Here is a 22,266-nt window from a genome sequence, read left to right on the forward strand (position 1 = left end):
ATCCCAGAACCCTGGGATCAAGACCTGAGCGGCAGCTGCTAACCGAATGAGCCACCCAGGCACCCCTCCCTTCAGGTCTTGATCTGAGGGTCATGAGTTCAAGCCCCACACTGGGCGTGGAGCCCACTTAAAAAAAAAAACAAAAAAAAGATTTTATAAATAGTTTCCTAGATTTTTTAGCAAGTTTTTTGTTTTGTTTTCATGTAAGCCTTTCATCTTAAATTATTTTTGTTTAATGTGCAAAATGGAAATACACTTTCACTCTTTTCCATTAAAGATAACCTGTTATACCAATCCCATTAATTAAATGATCCATTATTTTCCAACTAAATTGTCATCTGTTTTAGGATTCTCTAATCTGTTCAATGGATCTATTTGTCTATTCCTATGCTGTTACTATATTGTTTTGGTTAGCTGGCTTTGTAATATGTCTAGCATGTTCTAGCATCTCACATTCTTTTTCAAATTTTCTTGCTTTTTGCTGGCACTAAATCTTCCATGTAATTTTGAAAAAGAATTTTTAATTAAAAAAAAGTCCTCATTGAGAATTTAATTGTAATTGTATTAAATATATATATTTAATAAACACAAAAGATAACTGGAAAAATTAACATTTTGCTATTGTCCCATACAAAAATACAATCTGTGCTTCCTTTAATCAGATCTTGTCTTTAAATAAGACGTTACCCTTTTTTTCATATAGGTCCATATAATTTTTCATAATTTTATTAATAAGCATTTGGTAACTTTTGTTTCTATGGGAAATGAGATTTTTTTTTCCTATTTGGAAAAAAAAAAAGTTCCTTAGATGTCTATTACTTCCAGAGAAAACCTATTGATTTTCATTCAATTATCTTCCATCCAACTGCCTTTCAATTAATCTTAGTAATAGAGTTCTAGAATTTTTTAAGGTGCGAGATTAGCCAAAAAGACTGTAAGCTCTTCTCTACAACTGTTGGTGTCACCCATATCATTTGCCTACTATATCTGCTAAGCCCTCCTCGTTAGTGTTAAATAACTGTGATAAATGGCTCCTCATCTAGTTTCTGATGTTAATTGAAATATTTTTAGGATTTACCCATTTTGGATTATATTTCCTGTGGGGTGTGAATGAAAATACTTTATTATATTCAAGCAATTCTATTGAAGATGAATATATTTCTCGTTGGTGATATAATGAACTATGCTGATATATTTCCTATTGTTGACTCATGCTTGAATTCCTAAACACACACGCAAAACTTTATGTCCTGCTATATTATTCTTCTGATCTATTGCTGATATTATTTGCTAGTATTTTATACAGAAATTTTGCATTTATTTCATAAGTGAGATTAGACTATAATTTATTTCTGTACAATCCTTATCAATTAAGTTTTAAATAAAATTAGGAGAGGTTTCAATATTTTTCAATGACCTAGAATAATTTAAATTACACATCAAAATTATTTATTCCTTTAAGTGACATTTGGTCATCTTTCTAATCTTTCTATATTGGTATCTGTTTTCTATTTCTTCTTAGGTCAATTTTATAATTTGCATTTTAATAAAAGATGTTCCAGTTCTTATAGGCTTCAAATTTATTGCCAGTTGCATTTAGGTTTCTTTTAAAATTCTTTTCATATTGCAGTTTTATCTACTTTCTCATTCCCAATTAATGTCTAGTTTTGCTCATTCTCTTTTCCATAAACTTTATTATCGTTGAGATAAAATTTACGTAACACAAACTTCACCATTTTAACTATGTTAAAGTGTATAATTTGGTTGTTCAGTACATTCAGAAGGTTGTATAAACATCACCAACTATCTGACTCCAGAATATTTCATCACCACAAAAGGTAATCCTATACCCATTAAGCAGTCATTCCCCATCCTGCCTTCCCCCAGGCCCTGGCAACTACTAATCTACTTTCTGTTGCTATGGATTTGCCTATTTTGGATATTTCATATAAGTGGAATCATGCAATATGTGGCCTTTTATATCTGGATTCTTCCACTTAGCATAATGTTTTTAAAGTTCCTCCATGTTGTAACATGAATCAATAGTTCATTCCTTTTTATGGCTGTATAATACTCTATTGTATGGACACACCACATTTTTGTTTATCCATACATACATCAGTTGATGGACATTTGAGTTGCTTCTACTTTTTGGTTACTATGAATAAAGCTGTTAAAAACATTTGCTTTATGTGAACACAAGTTTTATGTGAACATATGCTTTCAATTATCTCCCACTTCAAAGAATTGCTGGGCCCATTTTCTTTTTTGTTTTTTCGTCTTCATGTATTGTATTTGTCTTTCCAAAGAAACAGCTTTTAGATAGATTTTGTTATATTTTGTTTTCCATTTCATCTTTCAAAAATTAATTCCCCTTTTTCCCCCTCTTCTTCTATGTTATTCTTTATTATAATTTCTTAAAGTTAGCAGATTGCCCCCTTTATTTTCTATCTTTCTTAATAATGAAGGCATAGAAGGCTATAAACTTTCCTCTGACTACCTCTCTAGCTATTTTCCATAGGTTTTTACATAAAATAGTCTCCTTTTCATTGTTTTTCAAGTGATTTCCTCTTTAACCAAGGGTTATGTAGGAGTATTTAATTTCTAAGTAGTTAATAATTTTTGTTACCCTTTTAAATTAAATTCTATTTACACTAGCTTATAATCAGAAAATGTATTCGTAAAATCTTTCTAAAATTCATAAAGTTTTCTTTGTACCTAAACAGAGATGTTCAAAAGAAATATTTAAAGAACATCAGATTTTACATATGTATTAAATTATTTTTATGAATTATATTCCATTTCTCTTAGTCATTATTTGTATGTGTTTAACCGAACTGTCTGGACCTTTCCAGTAGTTGTTGCTTTATGTACTTATTTACTATAAATAAACCTGCTGTATATAGATTTATGTGGGTTATTTTCTTCGTAAACTGTGCCTTTATCAGTACAGTATCTCTTTAGCATCAATGCTGTCACTTTTTTTTTCTATTTTCCTTTTGTTTGCATTGGCCTGATGTCTTTTACGTCCCCATTTTACAAAGCTTTCTCTTTAACTTTGTCATAGGTGTTATTGTAATATAATTTGAGTGGTTTATGTTTTTAAACTCATTCTGACATCTGTCTTTAATGGGAGTATTTTGTCCATCTACATTAAACATAACAATTGATGCATTTTTTAATCTCTTCTAATTACTTGTATTTTCTTATTTTACATTGTTGTTTCCTTGTTACCTTTTTCATATTTTTTTATTTGATCAAGTGGCTCTGCCTTCTATTTTCTCCTTGCTAATACTGGGGTTCTATAGGGTGCACCATTGTATTCCCTTCTTTACCTCCCTTTTCTGCTCTAATGAACAGACACTTTTCCCCCACCATGAGATTTTATCCCCTTTTCCTTTCCTCCTAAATAGATGAGATCTTTAGGATACATTCACTTTCTTCCCACTTCTCATCCTTCTGTCTCTTATCTCCACTATTAATTTTCCTCCTCTTTTACTTCCCTCCTGCCCATCCCCTCCATCAACTAAGTTTTGTTTTGTTTTTTTTTTAGATTGTATTTATTTGAAATGAGAGAGAGAGAGGGAGAGAGAGAGCATGAGTGGGGGTTGGGGGGGAGAAGCAGACTCCCCATTAAGCAGGGAGCCTGATACAGGGCTCCATCCCAGGACACTGAGATCATAATCTGAGCCTAAGCAGATGCTTAACCAACTGAGCCACCCAGGCACCCCTAACTAAGTTTTCATGAGACAGTTTAATACTTGAAAAAGTTTCTTTACAGAAATTTGATCTTTTTATTTCAAAAGTCTGAAATTATATTTTATTACATATTTACTAGTCATCTATATCACTTTTTAAAATAGTTTTTATTTTTAATTTTACTTAATCTCTATGCCCAACATGGGGCTTGGACTCATGACCCTGAGATCAGGAGTCACATGCTACTAACTGACCCAGTCAGGTGCCCTTATCTCTTAAATGAAATTATATGCACACGCACACACACACACACACACACACACAAAATAACATTAAAATGCTTATTATTCACCACTATATTTCTTTATTCTTCATCTTGTTAATCTTGAAGTCTTTGTTCTGGTTCATTTGTTGTTTTCTTATAATCTATTCTGAGGCATTTTTTCAGATGGGGTATAGTAATTATATGTTCTGAGTTCTTGATTACCCCTAAATGTATTTCTTTCACCTTCACTAGCAAATGGTAACTTTCAGGGTGTTGATTCTTGGATTGTAGTCATTTTTCCTTTGTAGTCTGTAGATGTCATTTCACTATCTTCTAACTTGCTATGTTGCAGATAAGAAGTTCTATGACACTTAGCTATTTTTCCCCTTTATAGAAACTTGTTCTTTCTATTGGGAGCTTGTAAGATAGTTCAATTTGTTGTTAGAGTTCAGAACTTTTATCAGGATATCCCTACGTGTGTCTTTTCTTTCAATCAAGATCATAAATCAGTAAACCCTTTCAATCCACAGACTCTGATCTTTATCTCAGAGAAATTTTCTTCTATCATTTAATTTACTTCTCCTCCATCTATTCTTATCTCTCCCTCTATAATTCCTATTATTCACGTTTTGACTTCTGATCTGACCTCAAAGACTCATCCTTTTTATTCAAGATTTTCATCACGTTTTACCTCTGTTCTATGCTTTGATATATTTCTTGCACTTGGTCTTTCAGTTCACTAATTCATATTTCAACAGTGATCACATTGTCCTTAAATTTTTCCACTGAGTTGTTCAATTGAGATGTTTTTTTAATTAGTATCTGAAATTCTTTTTGTTCTGAATTTGAATTTCCTTAAATGTTTTTTTTTTTTTTTTCCAAATTCAGGTTGCACTTACTTTTGCCAATAGCACTAGTTGCTTGGAGTATGCACTCTCATTTTCCTACCTGATCTTCCTAGCTCCCTCACTACTAGTCCCCTTAAATGGATTGTTATTTTTCACTGATAGCTCACTGGAGCTCAGTTCTGGTTGTTGTAGCATCCTGAATGGCAGACACACTCAATGAAATGCAAAGGTAGAGTCTTGTCCCTGCCAAGGCATGAGGAGGAAGTTCTTTGTTGTCCTATCTATTTCTTTTCAGTCTCAGGGACAGAGAAAACTCAGCCAGCACATTTAGCAACTTTGGCTTATTAGTCATTTGGGGAGACTTAGATACTTAAATGAGAAATACTGATATTTTCCCCTAGTGGTTCACACATCTCTGAAGCCCAAGCTCTTCTTCTCAATGTCTACTGTTTTTTGATCTTTATCTCTGAACTCCAGTAGTACTATTCTCTAGTTGTTTGCCCAAGTAAAGTAGAAGTTTCAAAGCAGTGTCTCTGCTCGAGGTGTCATGGCAATTGTATTCAGAAAGGCAGTCAGGATTGGAAGTGAAGGGGAAAATAGCCATATGCGTAGATCACTTTGTTTTCAGAATCCTTAATTTTAAAAATGTTATAGGAAGGGAGGTATGTGGATCTGGGGTGTGTTTGGGACTTCATTATAATGATTCTCAAGAATCAATACTTTCCTCAGAAAGCATATTCCCAAGTATATAAAAATGACAATGTGTTCTCTTTATGCTTTTAGATACAGATCCCAAAATATACTACAGCTATTAATCACTTGAAGTAAGCTTTAATGCAATCCCAGCTTTAATTATTTCAGGACATAATTATCTTTTGTTTTAGAAACAACTTCAAATCAATGTGTTGTACTTTCCATTAGCAGGAAGACAAATTATGACTTTGCCCAATCATTAAGTTTCCCAAAATCCAACTAGCAAGTCTTATAAATATGAAAAAGCATGTCAGTGTTATATGGGAATTAAACATGCAACCTGCATGGTGGTTTACATCACATTACCATTACCATTGTTCACAGCCCAATAACCCTTTTTGCCTTCTAGAAGAGCTAATGATATCACCTAACATTAAAGTGTTTCTCTGGACTAGACTTCTAACAACTTAGATAATAAGGTAAAATAAGCTAAGACTCTATTTTTTAATTGCATGAACTTTTATGAACTTTTTTTTAAGAATTAAGAAACTCATATAAAATGTTCAAAATCTCAATTGCAATCTATTAAGTGCAAAAAATACTGTGGGTTATTTGTCCTACTATCCAGATAGGAATCATATAGGATATGAAATTTGGGTTTCATCCTTGAATCACTAGGTAATGTAATTCTGTGTACTCTATTCAACACAATATCCTGAATTGATTGTAGTAGATTTGCTTTACCATTGATGGGTGATATCTGATATATTTCTTTTCTGAAACACAGTAAATATAATTTTATATTGAAACTTCTGCCATGACAGAATTTCATTAAGTAAAAGAATGAAAGATCATGAGCATGTATAAAATGTTTGGGTCTTAGAAAAGTACAGAAAAGGCCTATAATAGGTAATAACAATTGTAACAATGCTAAATTTGCACCGGTCAACAGAAAAAAAGGGAGTAGATAACCTGGCAAGCAAGGATCCAAGTAATCTTCCTAGGACAGCTACAAAAGAGCCTGATCAACATTGAATCCCTCCAGTGTACCAGGTACTATATTCAACTCTAGGGCTTTAAAGATGAATAAAACATGGTACTTGCCCTTAAAGAAGCGCAGTTCAGTGCAGTATAATTCTAAATGCTACCTTTACTGAGTGATGAATATCAAAGAATTTCAGTCATGAGTTAAACTGCATATAAAACATGAAACTGAAATTTACTGTATAGTGGATGTACCCATTTTTGCATAATAAAACTCATCATTATGCAAATAACAGAAACAGAGATATTATGCATAACATGAAATTATAGAAAAGCAACAACCATTTAGGGGCGCCTGGGTGGCTCAGTCGTTAAGCGTCTGCCTTCGGCTCAGGTCATGATCCCAGGGTCCTGGGATCAAGTCCCACATCGGGCTCCCTGCTCGGTGGGAAGCCTGCTTCTCCCTCTCCCACTCCCCCTGCTTGTGTTCCTGCTCTTGCTATCTCTCTCTCTGTCAAATAAATAAATAAAATCTTTAAAAAAAAAAAAAAAAAAAAAGAAAAGCAACAACCATTTATTTTTGGCTTTTACACACTTTGGAAATTCATTTTATGACAAATGTTGAGAATGTAATATAGAATATCTGAATCAGAAGAGCCTGGAATCCTGTTCATTTTTTTCCATATTATTTGTCAGCTCAAATCACCCATTTCCATACAGTATTGCCTTGTTCTCAACCCTTTACTAGAACAAGAAAGATTATTGAGAGCATGAGTTTTCAAAGGTATTTCTATAAGGGTTTTATGTATGTATGTATGTATGTATGTATGTATATACATATGCATATATATATGCAAACAACATAATTATTAAAAAGATATGCAAACAACATAATTGTTAAAAAGATATGCAAACACCATAATTGTTAAAAAGACTAGGTACCAAAAGATGCCAGAAGAACAAGAACAAGAGTACCCATGACAATGAACCTGAAGGGGAAAGGTGTCGTGCATAAACTGAGTATTATCTTTCTACCTTCACAGTATATTTTTCTTAGTGATGTATCCATTTAAAAAATACAAAATGATTATTGTACTGTATTTCCTAGTGCACTGAAGAGTCTGAAGAAAAGAGCAGAGATATTGTCATAAGGAACAGTAAAGACATCTAAGTAGTGGTACAGCACTTTCATTATTCTTTGTTTTCATTCCAATGACCCAACTCATATAATATAGCTCAACAATGAGTATTATCTCTTAAAAACTTTTGAAGTCTCTAGTACCTTGTAGACAAAGGGCTTGGCATACATAGCTGTTTGCAATTGGTTTGATGTCTTTAAAATTATTTGAAGTAACAAAAATTCACTTTAAAAGTTGCTATAATTCCTTCTTCGCTGGCTCACGTTGACTATTCTAAATATAATCCAAACTCATGTATGCTAACTTTACCGGGGCTGATCATTTGAGCCTATTACTCTGACAGAAATGCATTTATCCTATCAAATAAAACTGAACCTTTCTTTCAGTATAGTGACAAATTAAGGAAAAGCTACAGTAACATAAGAGAAGTCTAGACTCTATTCCACCTAAGTCTTGTGGAGCCTGGTTTAAAACTCCAATACTGTGGAAAGGAGGAGATCAAAAGCCAAGTTACATAATGAAATGAAATAAAATTACAGTATAAGTTATTTCATCATTCACATTCTTAGAAAAGCTAACAGGTGCTTTCCTATATTTGAAAACTGGACAGCAGGCAGCAAATAATGTCCCTGGAAACAGTGATTTCAGAATTGAGTGGCACACACTAGATACTCAGTAAATGACAGCTATTCTCAGGTTTACCACATAGGTTTCTGTGTTTAACTGCATTTCTTTGTAACAGACCTAAACTTACTGCCTAATTCTTGTTATTGGCGACCATATTTTTCTCTGTGTGCCAAAACCAGGGCAATCTTTGTATTCCAAACTCTGAGTGGACCCTATTTAAGCCAGCTGTTGGTTTCTGAAACAAACATAACGGGACAAACAATATACATAAGGGCCTTCCAAAGTCAGTAGAATCTGTCCCACTTTTGAAGATATTGTTTCTGTTCTGCCTCATCCTTTTTTTCTGTATGATCCCTAGTTCTTGGTTACTCAGTATCTGCTTAGATTTAGTTCTCCTTTTTGACCTCTACCTTCCAGGATTCCCAGTATCTAATGCTTCCTTTGACCTGCTCCTACTCAAGATTTCCTTGGCCTCCTTTAACATCTGTTACCCAGCTCCACCATTGTCCACAGAACCAAATCAGGCAGCAGCTACCCAGTCCAGTCCATCCATTGTAAAACCTTTAGACAAATTCCCTCTCAGCATTTGTAATTCTAGACTGCAGAGTTATATTTTAAAAACAGACTCCACCATAGCAACCATTCCTCCCACTTATAGCTCTTTCACCTTGTGCCCTTCTCTGAAGACTTCTCCAAATCCACTATGACTTTCTTGAAATAAAATTACCAGTACTAATCTGGGCAAACACTGAGTGAAAATGGTCCCAGAATAGAGTCATGGTGAGGTGGTGTTTAAGAATTTAGGTTATCTAGAGTTGAACTTGAGTTTGAATCCCCAGCTGTTATATATTAACTGTGTGACTTTGAACAAGTTACTTAACTTTTCTGAGCTCAACTTACTTATCTTTAAAAATGCCATAATGAAAGTACATATCTCGTAGAATTATGGAATTAATGGGAGAATATGCAGCTATAACCAATTACTGGTACAGAGTAAGCGCTCAATAAATGTTGGCTGCTGCTGTTATTATTTTTGTTTTAGTACAAGAACAGATACATTTTATTTCATTTTCACTATGTTTCCCACCAATAATTTTGCTAGTCTTTTGGCACAGTGCCTTTAGAATAGCGTTTACATTAATTCCTCAATATATGTGCTGGGTTTCAGTTAAGTAATAGTCTAAAATCAGCTTACCTTCTAAATATCCCTTAGAATATTTTCCCCCCTATTTGAATGCATTGAAGCACTCATATCACCTTTTGTGCCCTATGGTGAATCTTAACAATTTTCTTTTTTTTTTTTTTTTTAAGATTTTATTTATTTATTTATTTGAGAGAGAGAGAGAAAAACAGCATGAGAGGGGATAGGGTCAGAGGGAGAAGCAGGCTGCCCGCTGAGCTGGGAGCCCGATGTGGGACTCGATCCCAGGACTCCGGGATCATGACCTGAGCCAAAGGCAGTCGCTTAACCAACTGAGCCACCCAGGCGCCCGAATCTAACAATTTTCTTGCCATTTCTCCCTATTAGCTGGATAGTTGGTAGGCCAGAATAGCTTGACATTACCTACTATATTGGACAGTTTACATGTATTCTGCCTCTGAGGAGATTTATAAAATGTTTATAATTAGTACCAGAATATCTACAGCTATGGGTGGGTACAGGGAAGAGGAAGGATCCAGGAATTGTACAGCTTTCTCCAGCTTGCTGTTTCCATTGGTGAATAGGTAAAGTATGTGATGTTTTTAAGCCTCTCACTACCATTCATACGAGCAAAAGAAATGTGAGTCAATTAAAAAGAAACTGAGAGTGAAATTTTAAATGAAAACTTTGAGGTTATCATTAAATAAGTACCTACAAGTAGGTACATATGAATTGCATATGGCTGTTTGTTTCTATATGATAGCACACTATTTGCAAGGTCTTTTCTAACACAGATTCTTTCCACTTTTCTTCATCAAATAAGAAAGAGTCAACTTTCTTTGTCTCCCTTGCATCCTTTCTATGTAAATCTATCCCTGGATAGGTATAATGTAGGATCAAAAATCAAATGCAGTAGTTAAAAATTATAATGGCTCCTGATTACTCAGAGTATATTTTTTGCTTGGAGACGCACAAAAACCAGTTTACCTTTTTCTTTGAAAAATAGATCTATTTCTCTATTTCATAGAATTAGAAAATGACTCCAAGTTAATTCATTCTCTTACTACCCACTTTCTCCAGTTATGCAACTCTACGTGGAATAAAATGCAAGGAATCCTGTTTATAAATTCTGTTAGCAACATATCTTCAGGAGTGAAAATGAGTTGGTAAAAAATTTATGAAAAATAGTAAGTTTAGGGGCGCCTGGGTGGCTCAGTTGTTAAGCGTCTCCTTTGGCTCAGGTCATGATCCCAGGGTCCTGGGATTGAGCCCCACATCGGGCTCCCTGCTCAGCGGGAAGCCTGCTTCTCCCTCTCCCACTCCCCCTGCTTGTGTTCCCTCTCTCGCTGTGTCTCTCTCTCTCTGTGAAAATAAATAAATAAAATCTTTAATAAAAAAATTAAAAAAAAATAAGTTTATTATAGTTATGAATTATAAAAGATTATAAGTACTTAATTTTTATGTATCTATACTTATACAGATATGCTATATTTGAAAGCAAGTATCACTAAAATGAAACTTGTATCAAGGACTAAAAGTAAAAAGCAAAGTCAAATATTTTACATACGCTCTTTTCCAGTGCCTTACATATCACTTCCAGTCATTTTACCTAAAGCTAAAATAAGGATCCAAGTGTCAAAAGAAACATATTCATATTATCAGAGCTGAAAGAGACCCTGAAGATGAAGAAGGCAGAGATTCAGATTATGTGACATGCCCAGCCTGGAACTTCTACTTACATGATTTTGTATTACTAGGAAAATAAGTTTTAAATAACATAAAATTGTAAAAACTGATGGGAAGTAATGAAAACTACAAATAAAATTTATGCTTTTCCTTAAATCAGAACCATGGAAACATATTTTTTAGTGTCTAAATAAAGCCAGAGATTTATTAGTTGTGTGTGCATGTATGGTAGTCGTGGGTTTTGTTTGTTTTGTATTGTTTTGTTTTGTAAATTGTTAGAGGTTCTTCCAATTTCCCAGTGCAACGGTAGTCTGTGTTCCAAAAATGGGGATACATATAAAATTAATTTCTGATAATTAATTATAATATAATTTAATTAATTATAAAGTACTTAACATAAGCCTCTAGAAACTTACTAATGACAGACAGTGAGAAAATGGTACCAAGAATTTCAAAACTAAAAATCTAAATCTTTTTAATATTGTCTGAATTAGAAATAATTTAAAAAGTCAAAAGTAATTGAAAAAGAGATTATATCAGTAAACCAATTGTGTATATTTTTCCTGAAGTGCATATTCATGAGCTGACAGTAGAAACAGGCTGGCTGCTTTGTTTGACTATAGTTCTGTTTACCTCATACTGTCAAGAATGGATTTTGACACTCACAGTATTAATATTGCTATTTTTATTGATATAATTAGCACTGCTATAAATAATTCCTCAGTCTGCTATATCTAAGTATATCATTACAATCAGCAAACATTAGGGCTTCTTTTTCCTATATGATGCTTTGGAAATAGACTGCTGGCCCAAAGAACCACTGTAACCTCATGATGTGGAAGGTATGGAAAAAAACACTGCCCTGTCAATAAAGACTACTGTTTTGTGTATGACTTCACTAAACAAACTAGTTTATATTTGTTTGAAACTAAGTTTCTCACCAATCTGCTGTTTCAATTTCACATCACACCATATTGTACCTAAAACAGGCAATCTGGATTCCTGTTGCTACTTCCCCCCCAGCCCCACCCCCAAACAGCTCAGGAATGGGTTTGAAATACAAGGCTTGAATATATAAAGTACAAGAGTTAAGACACCCAAAATTCAGAATGGGTGGGTGAAAATAAGTGTGCTTGAAGTCATTTGTATAACGCTAGTGGGTGGCCCACTTGTGAGTTTTTGATCATCACATGAAAGCAAAATCAAAACATATTTTATCATGCCTCTGGATCACATCAGCTGCGATGATAACCTTATCTAGACCTTGAATAGTTTGTTCATAAAACAAAGTGGGGTGACTGACCCAGTGCATATTCAACACAGAGTACGAAGGCTAAAACAAAATGACAATACAATTCAAAACAAGTTTGTAGAAATTTTAGCCTAGTATATTAAACCTTTCTTTGTCTCTATCACTTGACAGATGGTTAGCCTTCACACAGCCTAGTATCTCTGGCAAAGAAATGACTGTGTCTAGCCAATAACACCCCAAATTTTTATTTAAAATGCAGTGTACACATACTTACACTTACCTTAAAAATATGAATATTAATAGTCATTTTATTTTATTGCTTATTTTATTACTTTAAAAATCTGGCAGATAACAAGATTTGTCTTTTGCCCTACGAATACCCCTTTTCCAAAGTTTCAACTGTCTTATGTGGATCCAGGGTTCTTAGAGCTCTTCACTTTAGATTTCATTCATTTCAGGGGCTGCTTGCTAATCATACTTCAAAAAAAAACTTCCAATAACTTTTAATCCAAAATTATTACAAAATTTACAAAGATTTAATTAGCTTATGTTTCTATGTTGCTTAGAGCAAAGTTTTGGTAAGGAACAGTGAGCTGAACAAAATCACCTGGGAACATGTTAAGGACCACAAGGCAGGACTGAAATTATTGATCCAATACTGAAATATGTCTTTATTCAAAAATGCTCTTATAAAAATGTATACTCACATACACATATACACACATTAATCAACCGTTAGAATTAGGAAAAGCTCTTCGTTTTTAACATTCTAGCAACCATTCTTCCACTTTGCTGTTTAAAAAAAGATTTCATCTAAGACAATATATTCCATTAGTTATAGTCTCTGCTTTTCTTCCTAAATCTGCCTATTTATAGCTTTCAGATGCTGGCAGGTCTGTATACAAATAGCCAGAAGCAACCTCCACTGTTCTCTAAAGTGCATTAATACGTACCCTTTCTGGAAGAGGTGATTATGCTACAAATTAGCATAAATAGAGATCTAATGTAAGTATAGAAATTCAAGCCCTTCGCAGCAGGGGATGGGAGGACTGGCGGTGGGAGAATTGTGTGTTAAAAAAAAAAGTTATCCTACTTAAGAACTGAACACCGATTTGGCTAACAAATTAAGACTCACTGTGACAGAGAAAAATAACGAAAATCAGAACTTGTTATTTGAGAACTATGAACTAGGTTTTGGAAAGGTGAGACACCCACTACCTAAAGCAACAAACTCAGCATTAAATCATATACTCCGTTAACCAAGCACCAAGTTTCCTTCTGTTAGAAACCTAGATTTTTACACCTACAGACTAAATGATTAAAGTAATGCTAAAATCTTCTGTAATGTTCCTCTTGCATTACAAATGGTCTATTAAATAAGAGAAGTGCCAATCAAATGCTTTTGTAGTTTGAAAGAAAGGTTTAAATAACAAAAGCATTTTTTGCAGGCCTCTCTCTTTTTCTCTTTAATGTCACCTATAAATTAATTACAACAAATTTCCATCTTCTCTTGAAAAAAACCACAACTGAAAAAGATTTAGGCACTTAATTTTTCAGACATACTCCTAAAACAAATTCTTACTAAAAAATTAAGATATTCTAGCTTATGTTTTACCACAATTTGCTAACAAGACAAAAAGCTCCATCGGAATTTTACAGTAAATTCCAAGACACAGATTTTTTTTTTAATATAAAGTAACATTTTATTTATTTCAAAGGCATGCTTAAAATTATGAAAAAAATAAAATCTATCGGTTAAAAAGACCTACTGAAATGTATGGAGAACGTTTCATGACAATAACAAAGGGTACAAATAAAGTTAGCTCTTCCTTTCTTATCATTGGCAATTAGTAAACACCTCCCTGCTCCTCAAACTTCTGTAAATTCTTTCAAATTGTACTCTCTAAAATGAAAAAACTGCTAGGTTTTAAAATTTCATACAAAAATCTCTTCTCCTAGCAATCTGAAGTATGCAAACTATATGTGACATTAGAACATAAACTCCACAAAGGCAGGTTATTTTATCTCTTGTTCACTGTTACATCCCAAGTGTCTAGAACAATTTCATGAATTTAAACATCCATTTCAGAAAAGCATGATTATTTCAGAGAATAAAGCAGAGCCCATCAAGCTCCACTTCTGTATTCCAAATGTTTTAAAGAAGTCTCTCTTTGTCACTCATTCTAAAATATTTGAAATAATTTATAATTCACTTATAAATTTTAGATCCTTTACAGTAACTAAGTTATATCTTTTATTGCTCTTCTAAATTGACCTAATTATTCAGTCAAGCCTTTTTTTCTGGGAAGTCCAATTGGTTAGAAATTCCTCTTCAGATTTTCACTACTGAGATAAAAATAATTCATTTAAAATGGCTTTTTCCTTAGATTTTTATTCCTATACCAAGTAGTCAAATTCATATTAATTTGACAAGATTAGTTGGATATCTGTGGGTCACTAAAACTTTCTGAACTAACTACATAGTAAACTGGCATCACATCTAGTAGTTCTAAACAAACCCCCCAAAACTATAACTTTCACACAGATTTTCTTTTCTCTAAACTCATATTGTCTTTTAGTAGCTAGTGAGTATACACATGAACTATCTCTGTATTTTCTTGCTGTAGTAGTAATCTTAAAATACTGGCATCTTAATTGAACTAGAGAGATAAGCATAAAGACTTCTTCCCAAAAATGGATAAAACTTGACAACTTTTTAATCTTAAACTTTTTTCTTTAGTCTGTTAAAATCGGGACCTCACCATGAAAGGGCGTATTGCTTTGGAGGCTGGTACACAGTTAACTTGTCACCTGATCTTCATATGCAAAAGGCCTGTATTCCACTGGTCTGTGAGATCTGAAATCACAAAACCAAAAATACCCAACTGCTGGACTCACTGAGCAGCTAATATATTTCTAGAAAATTCACTTTTCTTCTTCCTCTCACCTGTTTACTTGAGCACCATATATTCTTAAAGCTAAATCCCTCCAAAATTGAGCTCAGTGGAAATCACAACCACAATCTTAGGAATTAAACCTTGAGCACTGAACAATTAGTAACATCAGCAATTCTTCAAGGGCAATTCCAAAAGCTTTTTTGAGAAAGACCATTCCCAAGAGGGCACAGTGGTATCACCATGCACTATTTGTGCATCAACTTTGATACATTCTGATTAAGAATGAGAAGAGCAAAGACTTGAAAAATCAATGTAAATTGTTTTTTTTTTTCTTTTCCTAGAAATATAGAAATACCTACATGTAAAGCTGAAATGCACAAAGTATCCAAATCTGGACTGGTCAAATTCATATGAGGGGCAGTGGAGGGTATAGTTTAACTATTCCCATGTGACAGCAAATAGTATCTGGGATTAGGAGCAAGAGGTAGAGAATGTAAACCTTTTATGAACTGGATTTGCTAATGTTACTGCTTATCATTTAAATGTAGTGTTTACAGCTATGGAATTTACTTACAAAATGGTCGTTACGTTTTAAAGCTTTCGATAGCAACAAGTTCCGATAGTAACTTTAGAACTGGCTTGAAAACATGGGGAAATGAGTGGCCTCTGCTAATTTTATTAGCTGAAACTAACACAGGACCACGCTGTGAAACACTCTCGCCCTTAGGTTCATCTTGGTATTTTTAATGGCTAGAAGTAGTGAAGACAATTTTCACACGTCTTAAAAGTTAACGTGTTCAATTTAGCTTAGGCCAAAGCTGATTCTGAAGATATTATTTAACCCACAGGCTTCCAAATTACTTCCTGTTTCATTGAGATTTTTATTCAAGAACTGTCATCCTGCTAGTGACCCCATTCAACTGGGTTCAGTGTTAAGAGATCAGCGGATTACCGCACTAGGTAGTGTAGCTGTACGCCATATTGTGTTTTTCGCTAATGTTTATAGTTTATGTGTGTGCCTAGCATATGTTTGTGCAAGTGTGTTTATCAATAGAACTTTTACAAAATCCCTGCCTCCTGCCTCTTCAGCATCCTTAAAAAGGATAACAGCTGCGGGGGGAGTGGTGCGGGGGGGGCGGGGGAGAGGGAGTGCGGGGGGCCGTGGAGTGGGTGGTGGAAGAGGACCAGAAAGCCACACAGACAGTAATACATTAAACAATGTAGGAGAGTGCGTTTCTTTTAAACTTTCAAAAAGCTTCCAACCGTTCTATCTTAGCTATCGAAAAGCTTTAACATTTTTTAATGTTTCCAAAGGGGCCCAAAGGAGGAAAGAAGGAAAGGCGTGTCTTCCCTTCCCAAGCCCCCTCCTCTAGAGTCGTAGCAGCGAAGCGGGCGGGGGCCGGTAGCTTCGGTGTCTGGAGGGGCGTCCAGCGGCTCTGGGGCCAGGACACCTCCCGCCCCCCCCTGTTCTCTGAAGACGCTCCAGAGACCGCGAGAGCCACGGCAAGCGGGGGAGGGCGAGGAGGGAAGGGGCGGAAGACAAGCCGGCGCCTCTAGCAGCTCCTGAGCCCCGGCTAGTCCCCCTCAGCTCCTCTTCTTGGAAGCGGCAACTCCAGGCGCAGGGAGTAGAGAAAAGAAGGCAGAAGACACGTTTCCAGCTGCGGGACGGCCCGCCCGCTCCAAGGACCCGGGACCCTCCCGAGCTCCCTCCCTCCCCGGGGTCGTGCGAGGCCGCAGCCACCGCCCAGCGCGAGGAGGGGCGCCCCGGGGGGAAGGGGCGCGGGCGGGGCGGGGCGCGGGGGCGCGCGCGCTCGGCCGGCCGGCGGCCCGCGGGCTCACCACTCTTAACTCGCTCCTTCAACCCCACCCCACTCCCCTCCTTTCCCGTCCCGTGGCCCCCAACTCCAGTGCCTCGCATACGCCTCATCCCTCTCGCACGCACACACCCCTCCCTCCCGCCCCACAACAAATTAGAGTTTTTGGGGTTACCTCCTCGCGCTCTTTAATCTTCTTTCCTCAACTCCTAAACTTCCCCCCGCCCCTACTTCTTCGGCAGAAGGCCCACATTGGGTGCCTCGCGCCGCGAACCCTCTATCTCTTCCCGTTATTGGGTTGTTCTTATGCCACTCTTGACTTCAGTGAGCCAATAAGAGTGGGACGCCCCTCGTGAGGTTGCCGCCCATAAACAAAATGCACTCTTCCTCCTCCTCTCTCCTGTCCCCGCCCCAATCTGCTTCTTTCCTCATCTCTACCACCTTCGATTGGGCTAGAAGAGGCCCAATCCGCTATCTCAAGCCCCCATTGGGGAACGGAAACTTCGCTCAGAGAATTGTTAACAGGCGATTGGTCGACAGTCTTCCCACTCCCCCACCTCTGCCGCACCTTCGCCCACTCTGGAGAGGTCAATCGTATCTCGTTGTTCAGTGATCCGAGAGATAGAAGGCTATTGGTTGAGAGAGCCCGTCAGACCGGATTGGAGTGAGCCATGATTGGTCAGCACCGACACGATCAAGTTTGGTTGTATACGCCTCCGCTTCTCCTCCCCTTTTCCTCCACACCCCCGCCCCCTCCCGACTGCTTTTACTTTCTACGCATTTCTATTTCCTCCTTTATTTATTTATTTGTGATAAACTTAAATGACCCGGCGACGGAGGCGGGACTCGCGGCGAGGCCGAGGATGACGAGGGACGGCCTAGGGCCAATTGCCGAGGGGGCTGCGGGCTGAGGGGCAGCTTCGGTGGCCAGTGAGAGGCAGGTGTCTGGAGCGCGCTAGGCCTGTGGAGCCGGGATGCCCCAGCGGAGGCGGCGGTTACCCGCTGTCTGGCGCGGCGAGCTGGCGGGGGGAGCCGCGGAGGGGAGGAGGGGGTGTCGCTGTCGCAGACAGCTGAGGCAGCAGGATGGAAGCTGCATCTAGGACGGTGGGAGGAAAGCGGGAGCGAGGGTCTGGCGAGGCGGTGGCGCGCAAGGCCACACTGGGTCAGGCTTGATTCCTGCGGGGTAGGCTGCAGGTTGCCAAGCCCGGAGGTCAGCAGAGGCCGCCGAAGCAATGCCAGGGCTCAAAGGGAAAATTGGTCCGTTCAGGAGGTTTAGGAAAACACTGTGTAAAACAGTTCGTAGTAAGCCGCCCTTAATAAAAATGAGGATATTATCCTAACGGGAAAAACAGATGATATTTCTTATTACTAAACGCCTGAAGTACCAACGACACAACCGGAGCCCACAAAATTCAATATCCTGAGGGCTAGAAGGAACAAATAAAGCAACACGGAAAATTAAATGCGGTTCAGATGTTTCAATAAAACCTTCATCCTCATCCATTTGTCACTCAACATAGCACTCCCCAGAGCCAAATTCTTACCAAGTGTTAGTCCAATACTTAGGCATTGGGGAAAAAAATGAGGCTCAAGGCCAGCAAGATGCTCAGGAAGGATTCCTAAAAAGGGGTAAGATGGGGGGGGATATTACCTTTTACTATACAAAGGAAAAAAATTTTTTTCTGTGAAAATAAGTTGCACTTTATAGGGAACTCATAAAAATAATTTATCAGAAATTAAGGGACTTTATGAAAAATACCATGCATACAAAGAATTCACCGTATTTGAAGTTTGAAAACAATATTTTTTATGGAACATGCATTTGATGTTAAGATCCCTGAATTTTATCTTAGACTTCATTGGGACATAGAGCATTCATTAAAGAAAAAGTTATTCATGACACTTGTTAGAGATGGTTAAGCCGACTTTATTCAGGACCACTGAAATAGGTATAGATAGATAGGACCACTGTGATAGAATTTTGCAGTGGGAGCAGGAGATGGGGCTGAACTCCAGCTACATCATGGGCAAGTGGGAATTTTAGCCAAGGAGCAAGGTGAAGGTCAGTGGATGGAAAATTACTACAAGGCAACATTAGGGGTAAGTGGAAATTTTGGCTAAACCAAACTAAAAGGATTCTTGCTGAAGACAGGCCAGAGTGATCACAGATCACCTGCAGAATGGTGGAGGATGATGAACCTGATCATATATGAAGAGTGATCATATTGGGGACTGGGGGTAGGTCCTTACTAAACTGACTGAGAAGGGTTCTTGATAAAACAGGATTTTACAAGGAAGCACACAGATGCCTGCCTTTGATTGGGGTCTTTGGCAGGACCTAAGCAAAATAAATTGGCTCTGGTGAAAAAAAGTGCACAAAGCCTTGATGTCATAAATACAATTAGATCTATAATTTGAGGAAAATATGAGCGTCTCAGAATCTATAAAATTATTGAATCAGGTGTCAAGTCTGAAGTCCACTAAAGTGTACAGAGTGCTATTGAATCTGGAAGCTAAAATATTTTAGAATTTATGTGTAAATCTTAGCTGAAAAGTGCTGTAGTGACTGTAACAAGTGTTCCATATAGAATAATTAGCTTGACATGAGAAAATTCAGTAAAATATAACAAAGGTGTTTAAATAGTTAATCCCTTACTTTTCCAAGGGACAATGGCTACTTAAAACTCATCCTTTTCAACAAGTTTTTAAAAGTATTTTTCAATGTACTGGCATGAGACTTGTTAGGAGTGTAATGATAAATTAGGAAAGCAGTGTAAAATATTCTCATATTCTAATTTATAAGTATTTGGAAAATATTCTAATTTATATCCAATTTTCCTGATGTGAGAATCTGGGATTAGAATGCTCTGTCTATAATGAATACCTCAGTTTTATATTTATACTGCACACCCACAGACCTCAACCACCAACCCCACCTCACCCCATATACACACACAGATGTACAAACATCCCAAAAGATGCAGCAAGAATTCCATAATTGTATCAGAGGGCAACAAAGATGTTTTCTTGGTTTAGCAATTAGCAGAATTGAGAAAAGGGATACGATAAGAATTATGTGGTAACAAAGAATGCAAGGGTGATGAAGGCATGATTGATAGAAAATGAAAATAAAAGTGATGATGGCTTAGGGAAGAATTTTATAAGGAATTTCTTTCAAGACCCTAACCTGTTGCCTTCACAGATCTTAAATAGTATGTATTCCCTAAAGTTTCAAAGTGCATTAAATGAGGCCAAACTAGCAGTAAGTGAATTCTCCCTAGGTTACAAATGAGGGCACTTAGACTTTGAATGCTTTATCCCCATCACAAGTGGCAGAACTTGTTTTGAAACAAGTCTCTTTTCCTTTTTTCACTATGCCATTTACTCATCCATTCATCCAAGAAGTATTAAGTGCATTTCCATATAACATATATATTTATGAGCATTTAAAATCCCCAGGAACTTAGAAACTCAAGATACACAAGATTTGGCATTTTTCTCCAAAGAGTTTACTGTGTATTAGGAGAGAAGTAAAGGCATAAATTACTATGCTATGTACATATGTGATATATACAACATGGGAATACAGAAGAAAGAATGCCTATTAAGAATTTGGGAATATTTGGGGCGCCTGGGTGGCTCAGTCGTTAAGCGTCTGCCTTCGGCTCAGGTCATGATCCCAGGGTCGAGCCCCGCATCAGGCTCCCTGCTCTGCGGGAAGCCTGCTTCTCCCTCTCCCACTCCCCCGCTTGTGTTCCCTCTCTCACTCTCTCTCTCTGTCAAATAAATAAATAAAAATCTTAAAAAAAAAAAAAAAGAATTTGGGAATATTTGCGATACACTGAACTCATCACTATACTGAATACAATAGTTAATCAAATTAGATGATGCTCTCAAGGGACTTAGATTCTAATAAGGGCACTAATTAGACATAAACAGTAAAAAACTATATTACTAGCCAAAACAAGAAGTGTCTTAATGATGGAATAAATAAAGGGTTACGGGAGGTCGGAAAAAAAATACTGTTTACGTCTTGAGGAATGGGGAGTAGGAAATCAGGAAAATCTTAATGGAAGAAGTGACTTTTGAGATGGTCTTTGAAGGATGTGTTAGAGAACTTAGCACCTTTCCTCACATAAAACTATATATGAAATACACTCGATATTATTTTTTACTCAAAGAGAAGTACCACTTTTCTGTATATGTGCCCACCATTAACCTGAGCAGATAATAGCCGATAAAAATATTAAAAGAAAAATGAGTCTTTCATAGTGAAATAGAGTTAAACATCAAAATGTGTTAGGACAACACGCCAATTATGAAGGTTAGACAATTCCATCCAAAGCAGCTAAAGGGAGATTTCTATAAATCCAGTTAACCCAAGTGTGATAGAAGTTATTCAGGCCCTGGATGCTTATTTAAAATTTGCCTTGACACCGCCCCTCCCCCCAATATGATAGAAGCATGAAGCCCTTTATAATTATTTCACTAGATTTGGAAGGGCTTGTGTTTTCCTAAGTTCCTGTACCCAGACACTCATTTCCTTGCATGTTTTCTCTTTTGCCCCAAGCCATTGATTTAAATGGGAAATTCACAGCAGAGCCATGAGTTTCCACCAAAACCTCATTTACATAATGAAAATATAATGGACTTGGCTAAAGATTGTGATATTAGGGAAAGGAAAGTAGAGGGAGTGGAAAAGAAGAAATCTACTAACTAGTGTGGGGTTGGCCCAGGATAGGCAAACCAAACAAGGGAACAGAAGAGAACCCAGAAACAGACTCATGCTTATGCATAAATGGCCTTTTGATAATGTTACATATCATCAACACATATTACTGGGAGAAAAGAGACATTAAATAAATGGTATTAGGAAAATAGGGGATAAAGGAAATTGAATCTCAAGTTTACAGCAGATATAAAAATCAGGGGCGCCTGGGTGGCTCAGTCAAGCATCTGCCTTCAGCTCAGGTCATGATCTCGGGGTCCTGGGATTGAGCCCCTTGTCAATCAGCCTCCCTGCTCATGGAGGAGTGTGCTTCTTCCTCTCCCTCTGTTCCTCCCCCCTCACTCGTGCGCACTTGTACTCGAGTAAAATCTTTTAAAAAAAGATATAAAAATCAACTTCAGGTCCTAATAGAGACTAGATTATGTATTTGATCTACAACAGGGAGGTGGGCACTATAATTGATGGTTCTGTCCAAATTACATGACTGGATTC

General features: G+C 36.9%; 1 protein-coding gene across 6 annotated transcripts in view; it reads right to left on the reverse strand.

The window, feature by feature from the left end:
- ZBTB20 (zinc finger and BTB domain containing 20) overlaps positions 1 to 17,323 on the reverse strand; it is an 800,060-nt gene extending 782,737 nt beyond the window's left edge. For 3 of the 6 annotated variants that reach the window (XM_078066322.1, XM_078066325.1, XM_078066327.1), the window contains exons 1-2: positions 17,221 to 17,321; positions 15,097 to 15,191 (exon numbers count right to left, since the gene is read on the reverse strand). The gene's annotated coding sequence lies outside the window, so the exon portion shown is untranslated. Of the gene's footprint in view, positions 1 to 15,096; positions 15,192 to 17,220 lie in introns of all 6 variants that reach the window. The other 3 variants (XM_078066331.1, XM_078066345.1, XM_078066341.1) reach the window with 2 other exon arrangements.
- Between the last annotated feature and the right edge of the window lie 4,943 nt (positions 17,324 to 22,266).

Source organism: Halichoerus grypus, chromosome 1 (genome assembly GCF_964656455.1).
Source record: "Halichoerus grypus chromosome 1, mHalGry1.hap1.1, whole genome shotgun sequence".
In the NCBI taxonomy this organism is placed as follows: domain Eukaryota; kingdom Metazoa; phylum Chordata; class Mammalia; order Carnivora; family Phocidae; genus Halichoerus; species Halichoerus grypus.